This window comes from Pan paniscus, chromosome 8 (assembly GCF_029289425.2).
Source record: "Pan paniscus chromosome 8, NHGRI_mPanPan1-v2.0_pri, whole genome shotgun sequence".
NCBI lineage: Eukaryota > Metazoa > Chordata > Mammalia > Primates > Hominidae > Pan > Pan paniscus.
The window spans coordinates 106,695,787-106,721,409 of NC_073257.2; the positions used below are offsets into that span (position 1 = coordinate 106,695,787).

The following is a 25,623-nucleotide window of genomic DNA, read 5'->3' on the forward strand; positions in this document are numbered from 1 at the left end:
CAATTGTGAATGGGAGTTCACTCATGATTTGGCTCTCTGTTTATCTATTGTTGGTGTATAGGAATGCTTATGATTTTTGCACCTTGATTTTTGTATCCTGAGACTTTGCTGAAGTTACTTATCAATTTAAGGAGTTTTGGGCTGAGACAATGGGGATTTCCTAAATATAAAATCATGTCATCTACAAACAGGAACAATTTGACTTCCTCTTTTCCTAATTGAATACCCTTTATTTCTTTCTCTTGCCTGATTGCCCTGGGCAGAACTTCCAATATTATATTGAATAGGGGTGGTGAGAGAAGGCATCCTTGTCTTCTGCCAGTTTTCAAAGGAATTTCTTCCAGTTTTTGCCCATTCAGTATGATATTGGCTGTGGGTTTGTCATAAATAGCTCTTATTATTTTGAAATATGTTCTATCAATACCTAATTTGTTGAGAGTTTTAGCATGAAGAGCTGTTGAATTTTGTCGAAGGCCTTTTCTACATCTATTGAGATAATCATGTGGTTTTTGTCTTTGCTTCTGTTTATATGATGGATTAAGTTTATTGATTTGCGTATGTTGAAAAAGCCTTGCATCCCCGGGATGAAGCCAACTTGATTGTGGTGGATGAAGCCAACTTGATCGTGGTGGATAAGCTTGTTGATGTGCTGCTGGATTCAGTTTGCCAGTATTTTATTGAGGATTTTTGCATCGATGTTCATCAGGGATATTGGTCTAAAATTCTCTTTTTTTGTGTGTCTCTGCCAGGCTTTGGTATCAGTATGATGCTGGCCTCACAAAATGATTAGAGAGAATTCCCTCTTTTTCTATTGATTGGAATAGTTTCAGAAGGAATGGCACCAGTTCCTCTTTGTACCTCTGGTGGAATTCAGCTGTGAATCCCTCTGGTTCTGGACTTTTTTTGGTTGGTATGCTATTAATTATTGCCTCAATTTCAGAGCCTGTTATTGGTCTTTTCAGAGATTCAACTTCTTCCTGGTTTAGTCTTGGGAGGGTGTATGTGTCCAGGAATTTATCCATTTCTTTTAGATTTTCTAGTTTATTTGCGTAGAGGTGTTTATAGTAATCTCTGATGGTAGTTTGTATTTCTGTGGGATCAGTGGTGATATCCCCTTTATCATTTTTTATTGCATCTATTTGATTCTTCTCTATTTTCTTCTTTATTATTTTTGCTAGCAGTCTATCAATTTTGTTGATCTTTTCAAAAAACCAGCTCCTGGATTCATTGATTTTTTGAAGGGTTTTTTGTGTCTATCTCCTTCAGTTCTGCTCTGATCTTAGTTATTTCTTGTCTTCTGCTAGCTTTTGAATATATTTGCTCTTGCTTCTCTAGTTCTTTTAATTGTGATGTTAGGGTGTCAAATTTAGACCTTTCCTGCTTTCTCCTGTGGGTATTTAGTGCTATAAATTTCCATCTACACACTGCTTTAAATGTGTCCCAGAAATTCTGGTGTGTTGTGTCTTTGTTCTCATTGATTTCAAAGAACATCTTTATTTCTGCCTTCATTTCATTATTTACCCAGTAGTCATTCAGGAGCAGGTTGTTCAGTTTCCATGTAGTTGAGCGGTTTTGAGTGAGTTTCTTAATCCTGAGTTCTAGTTTGATTGCACTGTGGTCTGAGAGACAGTTTGTTATAATTTCTATTCTTTTACATTTGCTGAGGAGTGCTTTACTTCCAGCTATGTGGTCAATTTTGGAATAAGTGCAATGTGGTGCTGAGAAGAATGTATATTCTGTTGATTTGGGGTGGAGAGTTCTGTAGATGTCTATTAGGTCCACTTGGTGCAGAGCTGAGTTCAATTCCTGGATATCCTTATTAACTTTCTGTCTCGATCTGTCAAATGTTGACAGTGGGGTGTTAAAGCCTCCCATTATTATTGTGTGGGAGTCTAAGTCTCTTTGTAAGTCTCTAAGGACCTGCTTTATGAATCAGGGTGCTCCTGTATTGGGTGCATGTATATTTAGGATAGTTAGCTCTTCTTGTTGAATTGATCCCTTTACCATTATATATTGGCCTAGTTTGTCTCTTTTGATCTTTGTTGGTTAAAGTCTGTTTTATCAGAGACTAGGATTGCAACCCCTGCATTTTTTTGCTTTCCATTTACTTGGTAGATCTTCCTCCATCCCTTTATTTTGAGCCTATGTGTGTCTGCACGTGAGATAAGTCACCTCAATTCAGCACACTGATGGGTCTTGACTCTATCCAATTTTCCAGTCTGTGCCTTTTAATTGGAGCATTTGGCCCATTTACATTTAAGGTTAATATTCTGTGAATTTGATCCTGTCATTATGATGTTAGCTGGTTATTTTGCTTGTTAGTTGGCACAGTTTCTTCCTAGCAATGATGGTCTTTACAATTTGACACTTTTTTACAGTGGCTCATACCAGTTGTTCCTTTCCATGTTTAGCACCTCCTGCAGGAGCTCTTGTAAGGCAGGCCTGGTGGTGACAAAATTCTTCAGCATTAGCTCGTCTGTAAAGGATTTTATTTCTCCTTCGCTTATGAAGCTTAATTTGGCTGGATATGAAATTCTGGGTTGAAAACTCTTTTCTTTAAGAATGTTGAATATTGGCTCCCATTCTCTTCTGGCTTGTAGAGTTTCTGCTGAGAGATCCGCTGTTAGTCTGATGGGCTTCCCTTTGGGGGTAACCCAACCTTTCTCTCTGGCTGCCCTAAATATTTATTGCTTCATTTCAACTTTGGTGAATCTGACAATTATGTGTCTTGCGGTTGCTCTTCTCGAGGAGTATCTTTGTGGCATTTTCTGTATTTCCTGAATGTGAATGTTGGCCTCTCTTGCTAGGTTGGGGAAGTTCTCCTGGATAATATTCTGAAGAGTGTTTTCCAACTTGGTTCCATTCTCCCCATCACTTTCAGGTACACCAATCAGATGTAGATTTGGTCTTTTCACATAGTCCAATATTTCTTGGAGGCTTTGTTCATTTCTTTTTACTCTTTTTTCTCTAAACTTCTCTTCTAGCTTCATTTCATTCATTTGATCTTCAGTCTCTGATACCCTTTCTTCCACTAGATTGAATCGGCTACTGAAGCTTGTGCATGCCTCACATAGTTCTCATGACATAGTTTTCAGTTCCTTCAGGTCATTTAAGGTCTTCCCTATGTTGTTTATTCTAGTTAGCCATTCGTCTAATCTTTTTTCAAGGTTTTAACTTCTTCGTGATGGGTTCAAACATCTTCCTTTAGCTTGGAGAAGTTTGTTATTACCGATCATCTGAAGCCCTCTTCTCTCAACTCGTGAAAGTCATTCTCTGTCCAGCTATCTTCTGTTGCTGGCAAGGAGCTGCTTCCTTTGGAGGAGAAGAGGTGCTCTGATTTTTAGAATTTTCAGATTTTCTGCTCTCGTTACTCCCATCTTTGTGGTTTTATCTACCTTTTGTCTTTGATAATGGTGACATACAGATGGTGTTTTGGTCTGGGTTTCCTTTCTGTTTGTTAGTTTTCCTTCTAACAGTCAGGACTCTCAGGTGTAGGTCTGTTGGAGTTTGCTGGAGGGCCACTCCAGACCCTGTTTGCCTGGATATCACCAGTGGAGGCTGCAGAACAGCAAATATTGCAGAACAGCAAATGTTGCTGCCTGATCCTTCCTCTGGAGGCTTTGTCTCAAAGGAGCACCCGGCTGTATGGGATGTCAGTTGGCCCCTACTAGGAGGTGTCTCCCAGTTAGGCTACTCAGGAGCCAGGTACCCACTTGAGGAGGCAGTCTGTCCATTCTCAGATTTCAAACTTCCTGTTGGGAGAACCACCACTTTCTTCAAAGCTGTCAGAAAGGGATGTTTAAGTCTGCAGAAGTTTCTGCTGCCTTTTGTTCAGCTATGCCCTGCCCCCAAAGGTGTAGTCTACAGAGGCAGGCAGGCCTCCTTGAGGTGCGGTGGGCTCCACCCAGTTCGAGCTTCCTGGCTGCTTTGTTTACCTACTCAAGCCTCAGAAGTGGTGGACGCCCATCCCCCAGCCTTGCTGCCACCTTGCATTTTGATCTCAGACTGCTGTGCTAGCATTGAGCGAGGTTCTGTGGGCATGGGACCCTCTGAGCCAGGCATGGGATATAATCTCCTGGTGTGCCATTTGCTAAGGCCATTGGAAAAGCACAGTATTAGGGTGGGAGTGTCCCAATTTTCCAGGAACCATCTGTCATGGCTTTCCTTGGCTTGGAAAGGGAATTCCCCGACCCCTTGTGCCTCCCAGGTGAGGCGATGCCCCGCCCTGCTTCAGCTCACACTCCGTGGGCTGTACCCATTGTCTGACAAGCCCCAGTGAGATGAACCCAGTACCTCAGTTGGAAATGCAGAAATCACCCATCTACGATGCTCACACTGGGAGTTGTAGACTGGAGCTCTTCCTATTCGGCCACCTTGGAACCTCCCAGTATGGCCATTTTCTCAATATTTATTATTCCTATCCATGAACATGGAATATTTTTTCCATTTCTTTGTGTCCTCTTTTATTTTGTTGAGCAGTGGTTGGTAGTTCTCCTTGAAGAGGTCCTTCACATCTCTTGTATGTTGGATTCCTAGGTATTTTATTCTATTTGTAACAATTTTGTATGGGAGTTCACTCATGATTTGGCTCTCGGTTTGTCTCTTTTTTGTGTATATGAATGCTTGTGATTTTTGCACAATGATTTTGTATCCTGAGACTTTGCTGAAGTTGCTTATCAGCTTAAGGAGATTTTGGGCTGAGACGATGGTTTTTCTAAATACACAATCATGTCATCTGCAAACAGGGACAATTTAACTTCCTCTTTTCCTAATTGAATACCCTTTATTTCTTTCTCCTGCCTGCCTGATTGCCCTGGCCAGAGCTTCCAACACTATGTTGAATAGGAGTGATGAGAGAGGGTATCCTTGTCTTGTGCCAGTTTTCTTTATATATGTAAATATATATATATTTTTATACTTTAAGTTCTAGGGTACATGTGCACAATGTGCAGGTTTGTTACATATGTATACATGTGCCATGTTGGTGTGCTGCACCCATTAACTCGTCATTTACATTAGGTATATCTCCTAATGCTATCCCTCCCCCCACCCCCACCCCACGACAGGCCCCAGTGTGTGATATTCTCCTTCCTGTGTCCAAGTGTTCTCATTGTTCAATTCCCACCTATGAGTGAGAACATGCGGTGTTTGGTTTTTTCTCCTTGCCATAGTTTGCTGAGAATGATGGTTTCCAGCTTCATCCATGTCCCTACAAAGGACATGAACTCATCCTTTTTTAAGGCTGCATAGTATTCCATGGTGTATATGTGCCACATTTTCTTAATCCAGTCTATCATTGATGGACATTTGGGTTGGTTCCAAGTCTTTGCTATTGTGAATAGTGCCGCAATAAATGTACATGTGCATGTGTCTTTATAGCAGCATGGTTTATAATCTTTTGGGTATTTACCCAGTAATGGGATGGCTGGGTCAAATGGTATTTCCAGTTCTAGATCCCTGAGGAATCGCCACAGTGACTTCCACAATGGTTAAACTAGTTTACAGTCCCACCAACAGTGTAAAAGTGTTCCTATTTCTCCACATCCTCTCCAGCACCTGTTGTTTCCTGACTTTTTAATGATCGCTGTTCTAACTGGTGTGAGATGGTATCTCATTGTGATTTTGATTTGCATTTCTCTGATGGCTAATGATGATGAACATTTTTTCATGTGTCTTTTGGCTGCATAAATGTCTTCTTTTGAGAAGCGTCTGTTCATATCCTTCACCCACACTTTGATGGGGTTTTTTTTTCTTGTAAATTTGTTTGATTTCTTTGTAGATTCTTGATATTAGGCCTTTGTCAGATGAGTAGATTGCAAAAATTTTCTCCCATTCTGTAGGTTGCCTATTCACTCTGATGGTAGTCTTTTGCTGTGCAGAATCTCTTTAGTTTAGTTAGATCCCATTTGTCAATTTTGGCTTTTGTTGCCATTGCTTTTTGTGTTTTAGATGTGAAGTCCTTGCCCATGCCAATGTCCTGAATGGTATTGCCTAGGTTTTCTTCTAGGGTTTTTATGGTTTTAGGTCTAACATGTAAGTCTTTAATCCATCTTGAATTAATTTTTGTATAAGGTGTATGGAAGGGATCCAGTTTCAGCTTTCTCCATATGGCTAGCCAGTTTTCCCAGCACTATTTGTTAAATAGGGAATCCTTCCCCATTTCTTGTTTTTGTCAGGCTTGTCAAAGATCAGATCATTGTAGATGTGTGGTATTATTTCTGAGGGCTCTGTTGTGTTCCATTGGTCTATATCCATATGGTACAAGTACCATGCTGTTTTGTTTACTGTAGCCTTGCGGTATAGTTGGAAGTGAGGTAGCATGATGCCTCCAGCTTTGTTCTTTTGGCTTAGGATTGACTTGGCAATGTGGGCTCTTTTTTATTTCCACATGATCTTTAAAGTAGCTTTTTCCAATTCTGTGAAGAAAGTCATTGGTATCTTGATGGGGATGGCATTGAATCTATAAATTACCTTGGGCAGTATGGCCATTTTCACGATATTGATTCTTCCTATCCATGAGCATGGAATGTTCTTCCATTTGTTTGTGTCCTGTTTTATTTCATTGAGCAGTGGTTTGTAGTTCTCCTTGAAGAGGTCCTTAACATCACTCCTAAGTTGGATTCCTAGGTATTTTACTCTCTTTGAAGCAGTTGTGAATGGGAGTTCACTCATGTTTTGGCTCTCTGTCTGTTATTGGTGTATAAGAATGCTTGTGAATTTTGCACATTGATTTTGTATCCTGAGACTTTACTGAAGTTGCTTATCAGCTTAAGAAGATTTTGGGCTGAGACAATGTGGTTTTCTAGATACACAATCATGTCATCTGCAAACAGGGACAATTTGACTTCCTCTTTTCCTAATTGATTACCCTTTATTTCTTTCTCCTACCTGATTGCCCCGGCGAGAACTTCCAACACTGCGTTGAATAGGAGTGGTGAGAGAGGGCATCCCTGACTTGTGCCAGTTTTCAAAGGGAATGCTTCCAGTTTTTGCCCATTCAGTATGATATTGGCTGTGGGTTTGTCATAAATAGCTGTTATTATTTTTAGATATGTCCCATCAATACCTAATTTATTGAGAGTTTTTAGCATGACGGGTTATTGAATTTTGTTGAAGGCCTTTTCTGTATCTATTGAGATAATCATGTGGTTTTTGTCTTTGGTTCTGTTTATATGCTGGATTATGTTTGTTGATTTGCATATGTTGAACCAGCCTTGCATCCCAGGGATGAAGCCAACTTGATCGTGGTGGATAAGCTTTTTGATGTGCTGCTGGATTCGGTTTGCCAGTATTTTTTTGAAGATTTTTGCATCGATGTTCTTCAGGGATATTGGCCTGAAATTTTTTTGTGTGTGTGTCTCTGCTGGGCTTTGGTATCAGGATGATGCTGGCCTCATAAAATTAGTTAGGGAGGATTCCATCTTTTTCTCTTGGTTGGTATAATTTCAGAAGGAGTGTACCATCTCCTCTTTGTACCTCTGGTAGAATTTAGCTGTGAATCCTTCTGGTCCTGAACTTTTTTTTTGGTTGGTAGGCTATTAATTATTGCCTTAATTTCACTGCCTGTTATTAATCTATTCAGAGTTTCAAATTCTTCCTGGTTTAGTCTTGGGAAGGTGTATTTGTTCAGGAATTTATGCATTTCTTCTAGATATTCTAGTTTATTTGCATACATGTGTTTATAGTATTCTGTGATTGTGGTTTGTATTTCTCTGTGATTGGTGGTGATATCCCCTTTATCATTTTTTATTACATCTATTTGATTCTTCTCTCTTTTCTTCTTTATTAGTCTTGCCAGTGGTCTATCAGTTTTGTTGATCTTTTCAAAATATCAGCTCCTGGATTCATTGATTTTTTTAAAGGGTTTTTTGTGTCTCTATCTCTTTCAGTACTGCTCTGATCTTAGTTATTTCTTGCCTTCTGCTAGCTTTGGAATTTGTTTGCTCTTGCTTCTCTAGTTCTTTTAATTGTGATGTTTTGGTGTCAATTTTAGATCTTTTCTGCTTTCTCTTGTGCATATTTAGTGCTATAAATTTCCGTCTACACACTGCTTTAAATGTGTCCCAGAGATTCTAGTATATTGCATGTTTGTTCTCATTGGTTTCAAAGAACATCTTTATTTCTTCCTTCATTTCGTTATGTCCCCAGTAGTCATTCAGAAGCAGGTTGTTCAGTTTCCAAGGGGTTGTGTGGTTTTGAGTTAGTTTCTTAATCCTGAGTTATAATTTGATTGCACTGTGGTCTGAGAGACAGTTTGTTATAATTTCTATTCTTTTACATTTGCTGAGGAGTGCTTTACTTCCAATTATGTCATCAATTTTAGAATAAGCACGATGTGGTGCTGAGAAGAATGTATATTCTGTTGATTTGGGGTGGTGAGTTCTGTAGATGTCTATCAGGTCCACTTGGTCCAGAGCTGAGTTCAAGTTCTGGATATCTTTGTTAACCTTCTGTCTCATTGATCTGTTTAACATCGACAGTAGGATGTTAAAGTCTGCCATTATTATTGTGTGGGAGCCTAAGTCTCTTTGTAGGTCTCTAAGGACTTGCTTTATGAATCTGGGTGCTCCTGTATTGGGTGCATATATATTTAGGATAGTTAGCTCTTCTTGTTGAATTGATCCCTTTACCATTATGTAATGGCCTTTGTCTGTTTTGATCTTTGTGGGTTTAAAGTCTGTTTTATCAAAGGGTAGGATTGCAACTCCTGCTTTTTTTTTTTTTTTTTTTGCTGTCTATTTGCTTGGTAGATCTTCCTCCATCCCTTTATTTTGAGCCTATATGTGTCTCTGCATGTGAGATGCATCTCCTGAATACAGCACACTGATGGGTCTTGACTCTTTATCCAATTTTACAGTGTGTGACTTTTAATTGGGGCACTTAGCCCATTTTCATTTAAGGTTAATATTGTTATATGAGAATTTGATCCTGTCATTGTGATGTAGCTTGTTATTTTGCCTGTTAGTTGATGCAGTTTTTTTCATAGCATTGATGGTCTTTACAATTTAGCATGTTTTTGTAGTGGCTGGTATGGTTTGTTCCTTTCCATGTTTAGTGCTTCCTTCAGGAGCTCTTGTAAGGCAGGCCTGGTGGTCACAAAATCTCTTAGCATTTGCTTGTCTATAAAGGATTTTATTTCTCCTTCACTTACGAGGCTTAGTTTGGCTGGATATGAAATTCTGGGTTGAAAATTCTTTTCTTTAAGAATGTCAAATATTGGCCCTCACTCTCTTTTGGCTTGTATGGTTTCTGCGGAGAGAGGCACTGTTAGTCTGATGGGTTTCCCTTTGTGGGTAACCTGAGATTTCTCTCTGCTGCCCTTAACACTTTTTCCTTCATTTCAACTTTGGTGAATCTGACAATTATGTGTCTTGGGGTTGCTCTTCTCGAGGAGTATCTTTGTGGCTTTCTCTGTGTTTCCTAAATTTGAATGTTGGCCTGCCTTGCTAGGTTGGGGAAGTTCTTCACTTCCTGAAGAGTGTTTTCCAACTTGGTTCCATTCTCCCTATCACTTTCTGGTACACCAATCAAATGTAGATTTGGTCTTTTCACATAGTCCAATATTTCTTGGAGGCTTTGTTTGTTTCTCTTTACTCTTTTTACTCTAAACTTGTCTTCTCACTTTCTTTATTTCATTAATTTGATATTTGATCACTGATACCCTTTCTTCCACTTGATTTTATTGACTATTGAAGCTTCTGCATGCATCATGAAGTTCTCATGCCATGGTTTTTGGTTCCATCAGGTCATTTAAGGTCTTCTCTACACTGTTCTAGTTAGCTATTCATCTAACCTTTTTTTCAAGGTTTTTAGCTTTCTTATGATGCATTAGAACATGCTCCTTTAGCTTGGAGAAGTTTGTTATTACCGACATTCTGAAGCCTACTTCTGTCAACTCATCAAAGTCATGCTCTATCCAGCTTTGTTCCTTTGCTAGTGAGGAGCTGTGATCTCTTGAGGAGGAGAGGCACTCTGGTTTTTAGAATTTTCAGCTTTTCTGCTCTGGTCTCTCCCCATCTTTGTGGTTTTATCTACCTTTCGTCTTTGATGTTGCTGGCCTACAGTTGTGGTTTTGGTGTGAATGTCCTTTTTGTTGATGTTGATGCTATTCCTTTCTGTTTGTTAGTTTTTCTTCTAACCATCATGTCCCTCAGCTGCAGGTCTGTTGGAGTTTGTTGGAGGTTCACTCCAGACCTTTTTGCCTGGGTATAACCAGCGGAGGCTGCAGAACAGCAAATATTGCAGAACAGCAAATATTGCTGCCTGCTCCTTCCTCTGGAAGCTTCATCCCAGAGGGACACCCACGTGTATGAGGTGTCTGTTGGCCCCTACTGGGAGTTGTCTCCCCGTTAGGCTACACGGGGTTCAGGTACCCACTTGAGGTGGCAGTCTGTCTGTTCTCAGAGCTCAAACGCCATGGTGGGAGAAGCACTGCTCTCTTCAGAGCTGTCAGATAGGGATGTTTAAGTCTGCAGAAGTTGTCTGCTGCCTTTTTTTCAGCTATGCCCTGCCCTGGTTTCTATAGAGGCAGTAGGCCTTGCTGAGCTGCAGTGGGCTCCACCCAGTTCAAGCTTCCCAGCCCCTTTGTTTATCTACTCAAGCCTTAGCAATGGCTGAAGCCCCTTCCCCCACCTGGCTGCAGCCGTGCAAGTTGATCTTAGACTGCTGTGCTAGCAGTGAACAAGGCTCCATGGGCATGGGACCCACTGAGCCAGGCACGGGAGAGAATCTTCTAGTCTGCCTGTTGCTAAGACCATGGGAAAAGTATTTGAGTGAGAGTGTCCTGCTTTTCCAGGTATCATCTGTCACGGCTTCCCTTCACTAGGAAAGGGAAATCCCTTAACCCCTTTCACTTCCTGGGTGAGGCAGTGCCCCACCCTTCTTCAGCTCACCCTCCATGGGCTGCACTCATTGTCCAACCAGTACCAATGAGATGAACCAGGTACCGCAGTTGGAAGTGCAGAAATCACTTGTCTTCTGCCCCAGTCATGCTGGGAGCTGCAGACCAGAGCTGTTCCTATTTGGCCATCTTGCCACTAAATCTCTAGTTCTTTTAAATGTCATGTTAGGATGCTGATTTTAGATCTTTCATGCTTTCTCTTGTGGACATTTAGCGGTATCAATTTCCCTCTACACAATACTTTAAATGTGTCTCAGAGATTCTGGTTCATTATTTCTTTGTTCTTATTGGTTTCAAAGAACATCATTACTTTTGCCTTAATTTCATTAGTTACTCAGTAGTCATTCAGGAGCAGGTTGTTCAGTTACCATGTCATCATGCAGTTTTGAGTGAGTCTCTTAATCCTGAGTTCTAAGTTGATTGCACTGTGGTTTGAGAGACTGTTTGTTATGACTTCCATTCTTTTCATTTGCTCAGGAGTGTTTTACTTCTAATTATGTGATCAATTTTAGACTAAGTGTTATGTGGTGCTGATAAGAATGTATATTCTGTTGATTTGGGATGGAGAGTTCTGTAGATGTCATTAGGTCCACTTAGTCCAGAGCTGTGTTCAAGTCCTGAAAATCCTTGTTAATTTTCTGTGTCATTGATCTGTCTGATATTGACAGTGGGTGATAAAATCTCCCACTATTATTGTGTGGGAGTCTAAGTCTCTTTTTAGGTCTGTAAGAACTTGGTTTATGAATCTGGATGCCCCTGTATTGGGTGCATATAATTTAGGATAGTTAGCTCTTCTTGTTACATTGTGTCTGGATTTTGTTCCTTCTGGTGTGTTCGTGGTCTTGTTGACTTCAGAAATGAAGCTGTGGACCTTTGTGGTGAGTGTTAGAGCTTTTAAAGGTGTTGCAGACCAAAAGAGTGAGTAGCAGCAAGATTTATTGTGGAGAGCGAAAGAACAAAGCTTTGACATCATGGAAGGAGACCTTAGTGGGTTGCTTCTGCTGGCTGAGGTGGCCAGCTTTTATTCCCTTATTTGTCCCCACCCATGTCCTGCTGATTGGTCCATTTTACCGAGTGCTGATTGGTCCATTTTACAGGGCGCTGATTGGTCCATTTTTCAGAGCACTGATTGGTCCATTTACAGTGTGCTGATTGGTCCAGTTTACAAACCTCTAGCTAGCTACAGAGCACTGATTTGTGTTTTTTACAGAGCGCTGATTGGTGCATTTTACAATCCTTTTGTAAAACAGAAAAGTTTTCCAAGTCCCCACCCAACCCAGAAGTCCAGCTGGCTTCACCTCTCACCTTTACCATTAGGTAGTGGCCTTCTTTGTCTCTTTTGATATTTGTTGACTTAATGTCTGTTTTATCACAGACTAGGATTGCAACCTCTGCTTTTTATTGCTTTCTATCTGCTTGGTAAATCTTCCTCCATCCCTTTATTTTGAGCCTATGGGTGTCTCTGCATGTGAGATGGGTCTCCTGAATACAGCACACAAATAGGTCTTGACTTTTTATCCAATTTGCCAGTCTGTGTCTTTTAACTAGGGTATTTAGCCCACTTACATTTAAGGTTAATATTGTTATGTGTGCATTTGATCCTGTCACTATGATGTTAGCTGGTTATTTTGCTTGTTAGTTGATGCAGTTTCTTCATAGAGTCAATGATCTTTACAATTTGGTGTGTTTTTGCAGTGGCTGGTACCAATTTTTCCTTTCCATATTTAGTGCTTCCTTCATGGGTTCTTGTAAGACAGGCCTGGTGGTGACAAAATCTTTCAGTATTTGCTTGTCTGTAAAGGATTTTATTTCTCCTTCACTTATGAAACTTAGTTTGGCTGGATATGAAATTCTGGGTTGAAAATTATTATTTTTTTAAGAATGTTGAATATTGGCCCTCACTCTCTTCTGGCTTGTCATGTTTCTGCTGAGAAATCCACTGTTACTCTAATGGGTTTTCCTTTGTGGGTAACCCAATCTCTCTGGCTGCTCTTAATATTTTTTCCTTCATATCATATTTTGAATATTTTATCTGTCATTTCTGAGTTGCCAATTTATTTAGGGTTCATTGCTGGGGAGTTAGTGTGATCTTTTGGTGGTTTTACAATATTCAGATATTTCATGGTGCCAGAATTCTTATGCTGGTTTCTTCTTATTTGGAGAGGCAACCCCTTCTGATTTTTGAATTTTTGTTTTCTGCAGATAGAATTGTTTTCTCTCCCTATTTTTTTCTTTCCTTTTTCCCTCTCCCTTCCAATGGGGGTGTAACTATAAAGTATGTTGGGTAGGGTCTTTGACTTTAATTCCATAGCTGTGTTTACTTCTGTGGGTAGTTTTATATCGGCCTGTGCAGTTTGACATACATGTCAGTAGATGGGACTTGTGAGCAAAAGGCAGCTGCAGCTAGCACAAGTTGCTCTAGCACAGCTTGATCCTTGTTTTCTGGGGGATCTTCTTTGTTTCCTCAGGCAATCTGTTCATCTGTGGAATGCAGAGTGGTCTGGGCTCCCTGCTCAGCCCCAGGGGAATCAAGATGGGTGGCACTGGACTGGGCAGTCTTATCTAGTTTCCCTAATGACAGGCACTAGCACCAGCACTGAGAAATAATCCAGTGGGCAGACATGAAGCCCCCAGGGTTGTGCTAGCCATGGAGCTGAGAAACCTCTTTGGCTCCAAGTACTCTGCAGGGGTAAGGGAGAGGAGACTTGGTGGTGGCCTAAACTTCTAATCCAGGTGAGTGGGTGCTTTGAATGCCTCATGATCTGTCTGAGTGTGAAGGAGAGAGAGCTCCCCTGCGGCCAGATCTCTGTACAGGAAGGGGAGGGTGGCTCAGGCTGCCAATGCAGGTGAGCAGGTGCTTTGAATGCCCTGAGATCTGCCTGGATATGGAGCAGAGAGGGCCCCCTTGCACCATGATCTATGCACAGGCACAGGAAGAGTGGGGTGGCTCAGGGTGCTGATCCAGGTGAGGGGTGCTCTAAATGCCTGGCAGTCTGCCTGGGTGTGGAGCACAGAGGGTCCTTCTGGACCATTATCTATACCAAGGAAGAGTGGGGTGGCTAGGACTGCTGGTCCAGGCAAGTAGATGCTCTGAGTGCCTGGAGCTCTGCTTTGAGGATGGAATGGAGAGGGCTCCACTCCTCAATCTTAGGGGAAAGGCTGAGGCACCAAGCAAGGACACATGCAGACCATTTCCAGGTCACCAAGCTAGTCCTGGCTGTAAATGTCATCACCCAGGAGAACTGCTGTAGCAGCTCTCCTTCCATCCCAGGTCTGTAATGTGGGAGGGCACAATTCCAGTACCCACTGCTAAGGTGCTTTCCACAATTATGGCTGTGGAGGCCCCTACCTTCCTCCAGACAAACTGCTCCGATCTCTGGCCTGAGACTAAAATATCTGCGTGGCCATGATGGCAGGCTGCCAAAGAATGATTGACTTTTTATGCTCCCATATTAAAAGCAGCATCTTGCTCTTGGTCCCAGGTATGGGAAAATGTGTGCAGCTTTTCCTGGTGTCTTTACCTCTCAGCATGTTCAAGCCTCTCCCCACCTTAGCTGCAGGGCTTAGAATAAACAAAGTGTTCTCCCTTGACCTGGGTTGCTCAGATCCCCAGTTGAAAGGTGAGTAGCCAGGGGAGGCTCTCTTTCACATAACGGGTCTGTACTTACTTTTATCAGCTGAATGCCATCATGAGGCTGTTTGTCCACATTTTCCTCCCCAGGTATCTTAGATGTCTTTCACGATTTCTGTGGATTTTTCTTCTTGAATTTAAGCTTACAGAGTTGATCTTTATGTACTTTGGTATTTCCAAGTGGCTGAAGCATGCTAATTGCCTCTAATCTGCCATCTTGGAAAATATGGTATTCTTTATTCTTTAGCAATGTTTAATAGTTTTTAGTGTCAGAGTCTTTTATTTTCTTGATTATTGTTTTCTTTGTGTATTGTATGAGATTTTTCTATATATAGAAACATGTTATCTTGAACTACACATGATCTGAATTTTTCCTTTCCTATTTGGATGTGTTTTATTTCATTTTCTTGCATGGTTGCTCTGGCTAGAACTTCCAATACTATGTTTAATAGTAGTAAAATTGGGCATCCTTGTTTTTTTTCTTTTCTTTCTGATTTTAAGTTATAAGACTTTAGCCTTTCAAAATTTAGTATGCCTTAGCTTTGCAGTTTTCATAAATATGCTTTATTATGGTAAGGGAGTTTTATTTATAGTTTTATGAGTATTTTTGTTATGATAGGTGTTGAAAGTTGTCATTTTTTTCTGCATCTAATGAGATGAACATGTTTTTCTCTTTTATTCTAATATGGTGTAGTGCACTGGTTGACTTTCTTGTTGAACCACCCTTGCATTTCTGGGATAAATCTCACTTGTTTATTGTGTGTAATCTTTTAAATTTTGTAAAAAATGTTGTGGCAAAATACACAAAAAAGTTTCTGTATTAATCATTTTAAGTGTATAGTGTATTGGCATTGATTACATTCACATTGTTGTGCAAACATCACTGCCATATATCTACAGAATTCTTTTCATCTTACAAAATGGAAACCTTATACCCATTTAATAATAACTCTTGGCCGGGCATTGTAGATCATGCCTGTAATCCCAGCACTTTGGGAGGTTGAGGTGGGCAGATTTCATGAGCTCAGGAGTTTGAGACCAGCCTGGGCAACATGGTGAAACCCTGTCTCTACCAACAAAGCAATCAACAAACAAAACCAAAGTAATATAATTTCCTCAACTATGCAAACTAATTCATATTAATAATTCCATGAAGTATGTCCATAGTAACACAAGATGGGCCTTATAAAGGTGGCCTATCACATTCTTTGAGGTCTTTGTCAGTCTTATGTGCCAGATACTGTGCGGACTAGCTGCAGTTAAAATTCCCATTCCCTTATCACTTGCTCTGAAATTTATCTGAAGTCAAAGGGAATGGGTTGCCCAAAGAGAAGTGTCGAGAGACGTGGATGATGTGACAAGAAATGTTGTAGAACCCCACCCCCACCTCAAATGATAACTGTACATTTCTCCTTCCCACCGTCCCGTGGCAACCAACATTCTACTTTATGTCTCTATGAAATCGAGTATGCTGGGTACCTCATAGAAGTGGAATCATTACATATTTGCCCTTTTGTGACTGGTTTATTTCACTTTGCCTAATGTTATGTTCTCAGGGTTCATTCATGTTTTCGCCTGTGTCAGATTTTTCTTCATTTCTAAGGGTGAATAATATTCCGTTGTATGTATAAACCAAATTTGCTTACCCATTTTTCTGTTGATGGGCACTTGGATTACTTTCACCTCTGGCTTTGTGAGTAATGTTATTATGCATATGGGTAAATAAATATCTCTTTGATGTGCTGCTTTCAATTCTTTTGGGTATATACCCAGAAGTGGCATTTCTGGGATATGTGGTAATTCTATTTCTAATTCTCGAACGTCTTAATGTTTTTCTTAACAGCTGCACCATTTTACATTACATTCCCATCAGTAGGACATGAGGGTTCCAATTTCTTCACATTCTCACTTGTTGTTTTCTTTTTTCTTAGACTTTATTAGATTTACTTATTTATTTATTAATAATTTATAAATATTACAAATTATAATAATGCAAATGTATAATAGTAAAAAATATATTATAAATACATTACCATAAATTTATATATATAACATATATAAAAGTATATTATTATTGATATATTATAAATTTATAATTTATTATTTTAGTGGGCACGATAATTGTACATATTTATGGGGTGTACTGTAATATTTCAGTATATGTATACAATGTGTAATGATCAAGCAGGATGATTAACATATCTATAACCTCAAGTATTTTTCATTCCCTTGTGCTTGAAACATTAAAAATCTGCTCTTCTAGCTATTTGAAAATATACAATAAAATGTTGTTAATTATAGTCGCCCTACACTGCTATAGAATACTATAACTTTTCTCTTTTGTATAGCTGAAGTTTTGTATCTGTTAACCAACTTCTGGCTATCCTCCTTACTTCTCTACCTCTACTAGCTACCATTCTGTTCTCTATTTCTGTGAGATTAACTTTCTTAGCTACCATATATGAATAAGAACATGCGTTATTTATCTTTCCATGCCAGGCTTATTTCACTTAACATAATGTCTTCTAATCTCAACCATGTTGTTGTGAATGATAGAATTTTGGGCTTTTCTTATTGGTAATTAGTTTTCCATTGTGTATGTATACATACCACGTTTTCTTTACCCATTCATTTGTTGATGGACACTTAGGTTGATTCCATATCTTGGCTATGGTGAATAGTGCTTTAAGTAAATATGGAAGTATAACTATCTCCTTGATATAACAGTATCTTTTCATCTGGTTATATACCCAAGAATGGGATTGCTGGATTATATGGTAGTTCTATTTTTAGTTCTTCGAGGATTCTTTATACTGTTTTCCATCATGGCAGTACTAATTTACATTATCAATAAGTTTTTGAGTTCTCTTTCTCTGCGTCCTCACCAGCGTTGGCTGTCTTTTGTCTTTTTGATGTTAGCAATTCTAACTGGAGTGAGCTGATATCTCATTGTGGATTTGATTTGAATTTCCTTGCTGATATAATCATAAGCATTTTTCATATACCTATTGGCCACTTGTATGTCTCTTTTGGGAGACGTCTGTTCAGTTCATTTACCCATATTTTAATTGTATTATTTGTTTTTTTGTTTCTGTTGAGTTGTTTGAGTTACTTGTATATTTTGGATATTAATCCTGGTCAGATGAAAATATTGCAAATATTTTCTGTCATTCTTCAGGTTGTCTTTCCACTTTATTGAATGTTTTCTTTGCCCTGCAGAAGTTTGCTATAATCTCATTTGTCTAATTTTTACTTCAGTTGCCTGTGCTTTTGAAGTTTTATCCATTGCCAAGACCAATACTCTGAAGCATTTCTCCTGTTTTTCTTCTAGTAGTTTCATAGTTTCAGGTATTAATCATTTCATTTGTTTTGAGTTTATTTTTGTAAATAATGAGAGATAAAAATCTTGTTTCATTTTTCTGCATATAAACATCCAGTTTTCCTGTTGCTATTTAATGAAGAGACTGTTCTTTCATCAGTGAATGTTCTTGATGCCTTGTCAATAATGTTTGCTATAAAGGCATGGAATAATTTCTGTGTTCTCTGTTCTCTTCCATGGGTCCATGTGTCTGCTTTTAGGCCAGTATAATGTTATTTTAGATATTATAGCTTTATAGTATTTTTGTGTGTTTTTAAATGTTTCTGGGTACACAGAAGATATATATATTTGATGGGTACATGAGATATTTTGATATAAAAATGCCATGTGTAATAATCACATTATGGAAGATGGTTTATCTATCCTCTCAAGCATTTATCCTTTATGTTACAGACAATCGAATTATACTCTTTAAGTTATTTAAAAATGTATGATTGACTAATTATTGACTATAGTCACCCTATTGTGCTATCAAATACTAGGACTTATTCATTAATTATAACTATTTTTGTACCCATTAGCAATTTCCACTCCCCTTCACCCACTCACTGTCCCTCCCAGCCTCTGGTAACCATCTTTCTACCCTGTATCTCCATGGGCTCAATTGTTTTGAGTTTTAGATCCCACAAATAAGTGAGAACATGTGATGTTTGTCTTTCTGTTCCTGTTATTTCACTTAACATAATAATCTCCAATTCCATCTGTGTTGTTGCAAATGACCGAATCTCATTTTTTTAAATGGCTGTATAGTACTCCGTTGTGTATATATACCACGTTTTCTTTATCCACTCATCCATTGATGAACACTTAGGTTGCTTCCATATCTTAGCTATTATAAACAGTGCTGAAACAAACATGGGAGTGTAGATATCTCTTCAATATACTGATTTCCTTTCTTTTGGATATATACCTAGCAGTGGGATTGCTGGGTCATTTGGTAACTTTATTTTTAGTTTTATGAGGAACCTCCAAATCTTGCTCCATAGTAATTGTATGAATTTAAATTTCCACAAACAATATATGAGGGTTCCTTTTTCTTCACATCCTTACCAGCATTTGTTATTGCTCATCTCTTGGATATAAGCCACTTTAACTGGGGTGAGATGATATCTTATTACAGTTTTTATTTGTGCTTCTCAGATGATTAATGATATTGAGCACTTTTTCATATGTCTGTTTTCCATTTGTATGTCTTCTGTTGGGAAACATCTATTCAAATCTTTTGCCCACTTTAAAACTAAATTATTAGATTTGTTCCTAGAGAGTTGTTTGAGCTCCTTATATAGTCTGGTTGTTAATCCCCTGTTAGAGGGGTAGTTTTCAATTATTTTCTTCCTATCTGTGGGTTATCTTTTCACTTTATTGATTGTGTCCTTTGCTGTGCTGAAACTTTTTAACGTGATATAATCCCATTTGTCCATTTTTGCTTTGGTTGGAGTTTTCTAAATCTACAATCATGTAATCTGCAAACAGACAAAATTTGATTTTCTCTCTTCCTGTTTGAATACCTTTTATTTTATTTCTTTCTCTTGCCTGATTGCCCTGGTCAGAACTTCCAATATTATGTTAAATAGAAGTGGTGAGAGAGGGCATCCTTGTCTTGTGCCAGTTTTCAAAGGGAATGCTTCCATTTTTGCCCATTCAGTATAATTTTGGCTGTGGTTTGTCATAAATACCTCTTACTATTTTGAGATACATTCCATCAAAATCTAGTTTATTGAGAGTTTTTAGCATGAAGGGGAGTTGAATTTTGTCAAAGGCCTTTTCTGCATCTATTCAGATAGTCATGTGGTTTTTGTCACCGGTTATGTTTATGTGATGGATTATGCTTGTGTGTGTTTGTTTATTTATTTATTTATTTTGAGACGGAGTCTTGCCCTGTCACCCAGGCTGGAGTGCAGTGGCATTATCTCAGCTCACTGCAACTTCTGCCTTTCAGATTCAAGTGTTTCTCCTGCCTTAGCCCCCTGAATAGCTGGAATTACAGAGGCTGCCACCACGCCTGGCTAATTTTTTGTATCTTTAGTAGAGACCGAGTTTCACCATGTTGGCCAGGCTGGTCTCAAACTCCTGACCCTGTGATCCACCCACCTCAGCCTCCCAAAGTGCTGGAATTATAGGCGTGAGCCACGTCGCCCGGCCTACATTTATTGATTTGCATATGTTGAACCAGCCTTGCATCCCAGGGATGAAGCCAACTTGATCGTGGTGGATAAGCTTTTTGATGTGCTGCTGGATTCAGTTTGCCAGTATTTTGTTGAGGATTTTCGCATGGATGTTCATCAGGGATATTGGCCTGAAATTTTCTTTTTTTTGTTTTATGTCTGCCAAGTTTTGGTATCAGGATGATTCTTCCCTTATAAAATGAGTTAGGAAAGAGTCTGTCTTTTTCTACTGTTTGGAGTAGTTTCGGAAGGAATGGTACCAGCTCCTGTTTGTACCTCTGGTAGAATTCAGCTGTGAATCCTTCAGGTCCTGGGCTTTTTTTTTGCTTGGTGGGCTATTCCTTGCTGCCTCAATTTCAGAACTTGTTATTGGTCTCTTCACGGATTGGACTTCTTCCTGGTTTGGTCTTGGGAGGGTGTATGTGTCTAGAAATTTATCCATTTCTTCTAGATTTTCTAGTTTATTTGCATAGAGGTGTTTATAGTATTCTCTGATGGTAGTTTGTATTTCTGTAGGATCAGTGGTGATATCCCCTTTATCATTTTTTTGCTCTCTCTATTTGATTCTTCTTTCTTTTCTTCTTTATTAGTCTGGCTAGCAGCCTATTTTGTTAATCTTTTCAGAAAATTAGCTCCTGTATTCTTTGATATTTTGAAGGGATTTTCCTGTCTCTATCTCCTTCAATTCTGCTCTGATCTTAGTTATTTTTTGTCTTCTGCTAGGTTTTGAATTTGTTTGCTCTTGGTTTTCTAGTTCTTTTAAATGTGATGTTAGGGTGTTGATTTTAGATCTTTTCTGCTTTCTCCTCTGGACATTTAGTGCTATAATTTTCCCTCTAAACACTGCTTTAGCTGTGTCTTAGAGATTCTGGTACACTGTGTCCTTGTTCTCATTGGTTTCAAAGAACATCTTTATTTTGCCTTCATTTTGTTATTTACCCAGTAGTCATTCAGAGCAGGTTGTTCAGTTTCCATGTAGTTGTGCAGTTTTGAGTGAGTTTCTTAATCCTGAGTTTTAATTTGATGGCACTGTGGTCTAATAAGTTGTTTGCTTTAATTTCTGTTCTTTTGTATTTGCTGATGGGTGTTTTACTTCCAATTATGTGGTCAATTTTAGAATAAGTGTGAAGTGGTGCTGAGAAGAATGTATATTCTGTTGATTTAGGGTGGAGAGTTCTTTAGATATCTATTATGCCTGCTTGGTCCAGAGCTTAGTTCAAGTCCTGGAGATCCCTGTTAACTTTCTGTCTCATTGATCTGTCTAATATTGACAATGGGGTGTTAAAGCCTCCATCTATTATTGTGTGGGAGCCTAAGCCTCTTTGTAGGTCTTTAAGAACTTGCTTTATGAATCTGGGTGCTCCTGTATTGAGTGTGTATCTATTTAGGATAGTTAGCTCTTCTCGTTGCATTGATCCCCTTAACATTATATGATACCACCCCTTTTTTTAATCTTTGTTGGTTTAAAGTGTGTTTTATCAGAGATTAGGATTGCAACCCCTGCTTTGTTTTGCTTTCCATTTGGTTGGTAAATATTCCTCCATCCCTTTATTTTGAGCCTATGTGTGTCTTTTCACGTGAGATGGGTCTCCTGAATACAGCACATTGATGAGTCTTGACTCTATCCAATTTGCCAGTCTGTGTCTTTTAATTGGGGCATTTAGCCTGTTTACATTTAAGGTTAATATTGTGTGTGGATTTAATCCTGCCATTATGATGCTAGCTGATTATTTTGCCTTTTAGTTGATGCAGTTTTTTTATAGTGTTGATGGTCTTTACAAAATTTAGTATGTTTTTGCAGTGGCTGTTCCCAGTTGATCCTTTCCATATTTAGTGTTTCCTTCAGGAGCTCTTGTAAGGCAGGCTTGGTGATGACAAAATCCCTCAGCATTTGCTTGTCTGTAAAGGATGTTATTTCTCCTTTGCCTATGAAGCTTAATTTAGCTGGATATGAAATTCTGGGTTGAAAATTCTTTTCTTTAAGAATGTTGAATATTGGCCCCCACTCTCCTCTGGCTTGTGGAGCTTCTCCAGAGAGATATGCTGTTAGTCTGACGGGCTTCCCTATGTGGTAACCCGACCTTTCTTTCTGGCTTCCCTTAACATTTTTCCTTTATTTTAACCTTGGTGAATCTGACAATTATGTGTCTTGGGGTTGCCCTTCTTGAGGAGTATCATTGTGGGTGTTTTCTGTATTTCCTGAATTTGAATGTTGGTCTGTCTTGCTAGATTATGGAAGTTCTCCTGGATAATATCCTGAAGAATGTTTTACAACTTGATTCCATTCTCCCCATCACTTTCAGGTACACCAATCAAACGTAGATTTGGTCTTTTCACATAGTGCCATATTTCTTGGAGGCTATGTTCATTTCTTTTTATTCTTATTTTTTAACTTTTTTCTTCACATTTTATTTCATTAAGTTGATCTTGAATCTCTGATATCCTTCTGCTTTATCAATTTGGCTATTGATATTTATTTATGCTTCACAAAGTTCTCATTCTGTGTTCTTCAGCTCCATCAGGTCACTCATGTTCTTCTCTAGTTAGCAATTCGTCTAACTTTTTTCAAGGTTCTTAGCCTCTTTGCAATGTGTTAGAACATGCTCCTTTAGCTCAGTGGAGTTTGTTATTACACACCTTCTGAAGCCTACTTCTGTGAATTCATCAAATTCTTTCTCTGTCCAGTTTTGTCCCCTTGCTGGCAAGGAGTTGTGATCCTTTGGAGGAGAAGAGATGTTCTGGTTTTTGAAATTTTCAGCCTTTTTGTGCTGTTTTTTTTCTCATATTTGTGGATTTATGTACCTCTTGTCTTTGATGTTGGTGACCTTTGAATGGGTTTTTTGCGTGGACATCCTTTTTGTTGATGTTGATGCTATTCCTTTCTGTTTGCTAGTTTTTTTCCTAACAGTCAGGCCCTTCTGCTGCAGGTCTGCTGGAGTTTGCTTGAGGTCCACTCCAAACCTTGTTTGACTGGGTATCACCAGAGGAGGCCACAGAACAGCAAAGATTGCTGTGTGTTTATTCCTCTGGAAGCTTCATCCTAGAGGGACACTTGCCAGATGCCAGCCAAAGCTCTTTTGTATGAGGTGTCTGTTGACCCCTGCTGGGAGGTCTGCTGTTCTCTTTAGAGCCAGCAGGCAGGAACATTTAAGTCTGCCGAAGCTGCACCCGCTGCCACCCCTTCTTCCAGGTTCTCAGTACAGTGAGATGGGAGTTTTATCTATAAGCCCCTGACTGGGACTGTTGCCTGTCTTTCACAGATGCAACTGCTCAGAGAGTAGGAATCTAGAGGGGCAGTATGGCTACAGTGGCTTTGCGGAGCTGAAGTGGACTCCACCTAGTCCTAGCTTCCTGGAGGCTTTGTTTACACTGTGAGGGGAAAACCACCTACTCAAGCCTCAACAATGGCAGACTCCCCTCACCCCCCCCTCAAGCTCAAACATCCCCAGTCAACTTCAGACTGCTGTGCTGGCAAACAGAAGTTCAAGCCAGTGGATCTTAGCTTGCTGGGCTCCATGGGGGTGAGATCCCCTGAGCTAGATCTCTTGGCTCCCTGGCTTCAGTCCTCTTTCCAGGGGACTGAATGGTTATGACTTGCTGGTGTTACAGCACCACTGGGGCATAAAAAAACCCCTCCAGCTAGCTTGGTGTCTGCCCAGATGACCACCCAGTTTTGTGCTTGAAACCCAGGGCCCTGGTGGTGTAGGCTCTGAAGGGAATCTTCTGGTCTGTGGGTTGTGAAGACCATGGAAAAACTGCAGTATTTGGGCCGTTCTTCACAGCACATTCCCTCAAGGCTTTCCTTGGCTATAGGAGGGAGTTCACCAATCCCTTGGGCTTCCAAGGTGAGACAACATTCCTCCCTGCTTCAGTTTAGCCTCCATGCACTGCACCTACTGTCTAAACATTCCCAGTGAGATGAGCCAGGTACCTCAGTTGGAAATGCAGAAATCACCTACCTTCTTCATTGATCTCGCTGGGAGCTGCTGACTGGAGCTTTTCTTATTCAGTCATCTTGCCAGCCACCCTCCTGATTGAATTTCTTTAAGGTAATTATTTTGAATTCCTTTTTTTAATATTTGTGGATTTGTTTTCATTGAGGTCTGTTATTTGAGAGTTATTATGTCCCTTTGGTGGTGCCATATTTCTTTATTTTTCATGTTGTGTCCCTGAATTGATGTCTATGCATGTGATGGAACAATTGCTATTCCAAAATCTCTAGAGTGAATTTCATAGAGAAAGACTTTTATCTGAAGTTGAGTGTTTGTGTGCAGGTGACGAAGAGTGGGTAACTCAGTTTTTGATAGATGCATTGTGATAGTATCTGTGTAGTTTCTCTAGCTATGGCCAATATCAGCAATAATTTTGGGTGCCTCAGTGGCCTAGGCTGTAGAAGTTTGCAGCAGTATCAGGAGCAGTGTAGGTTGTTAATGTCCTTAGTGTCAAAGTCTTTGGGCATCCTCCTATTTTTATTTTCCTAAAATTGGGGTGACTTAGCCTAAGGGATTCCTTTTGGTGTCATCTCTGACATGGCATACACTCAGCGGCATTGGTGCTGGGTTACAAGTACAGATCCTTGAAGTTGTCATAGAAGCATCATTCTAGACTCAGGGTCTTTTAATCATGTATTGTGACACCTGGGTCTTGCGGCGCAGGTTCACTCTCTGTGGCAGTGTTGAATGTAGATTACCCACAGAACCAAGGTCTGTGACTCTAGCACACCTTAGCAGCTGAAGCCCACAGACTGAGTTGTGGCTGTGAATCTGTTTCTGAGGGTGAGGTGCAGGAAAATGCTGTGGCCTGCCTCTGATGTAGAAGGGGTGCTCTTTAGATTTGAGCCCAGCAAGTAGAATATGGCTACTATCATTAATAAGATAGGATATACTACCTTATTAATGCTAAGTAACCAAGCTCAAGTGAAGAGATGGAAATGTTAATACTGGTTTGTGACTGCACTGTTCTTCTTACTTAAGAGTAATTTTCAACATGGCAAGCTTAGAAAACTGTGTGAAGCTGATGTTACCAAGGGAGAGGACTGTCTTTGTCTACACATGTTGAGAGAATCTAGTCTATTTCAGTGGTGTTAACTATACAATATTTAACATGACACAGGTCACTTGGAGACTCTAAAAGCATAATTAATTTATTGCTGGCCTAGGGATTTGTTAGAAAGTAATATGTTTTTGTATATTGATGATCTCTTGTACTCAGTATTCAAAACTTTCCCCTTATTGTTGTCAATTCTGCATCACATCAACACCCCAGCCCTAATTCAAACTAAGTATTCCTCATCCATTGCTTTCGCTCTCTGAACTTCCAAATTGTGAGAACTCCAGTCTCTGAGCCTTGGCATATGCCTTACCCTTACTCTCTCTTTTATTCCCTGTGGGCAATTAATGTCCTTATTCTCCATCTTCATCATTGTCCTTTCTCTTCACTTTGTATATTTTTATTTATTCCTGCACTACTTGCATTCTAGAAAAAGTTGTCTGTTGCCTCCCATATAGATTACAATACTGTGGGCCCATCTTGTCATTGTAAACTCATT

The 25,623-nt window shown here is 39.6% G+C and overlaps 1 protein-coding gene across 1 annotated transcript in view; it reads left to right on the plus strand.

Moving 5' to 3' along the window:
* CYP2C19 (cytochrome P450 family 2 subfamily C member 19) overlaps nucleotides 1–25,623 on the plus strand; it is an 89,963-nt gene that overhangs the window by 27,337 nt on the left and 37,003 nt on the right. The window lies entirely within an intron of this gene.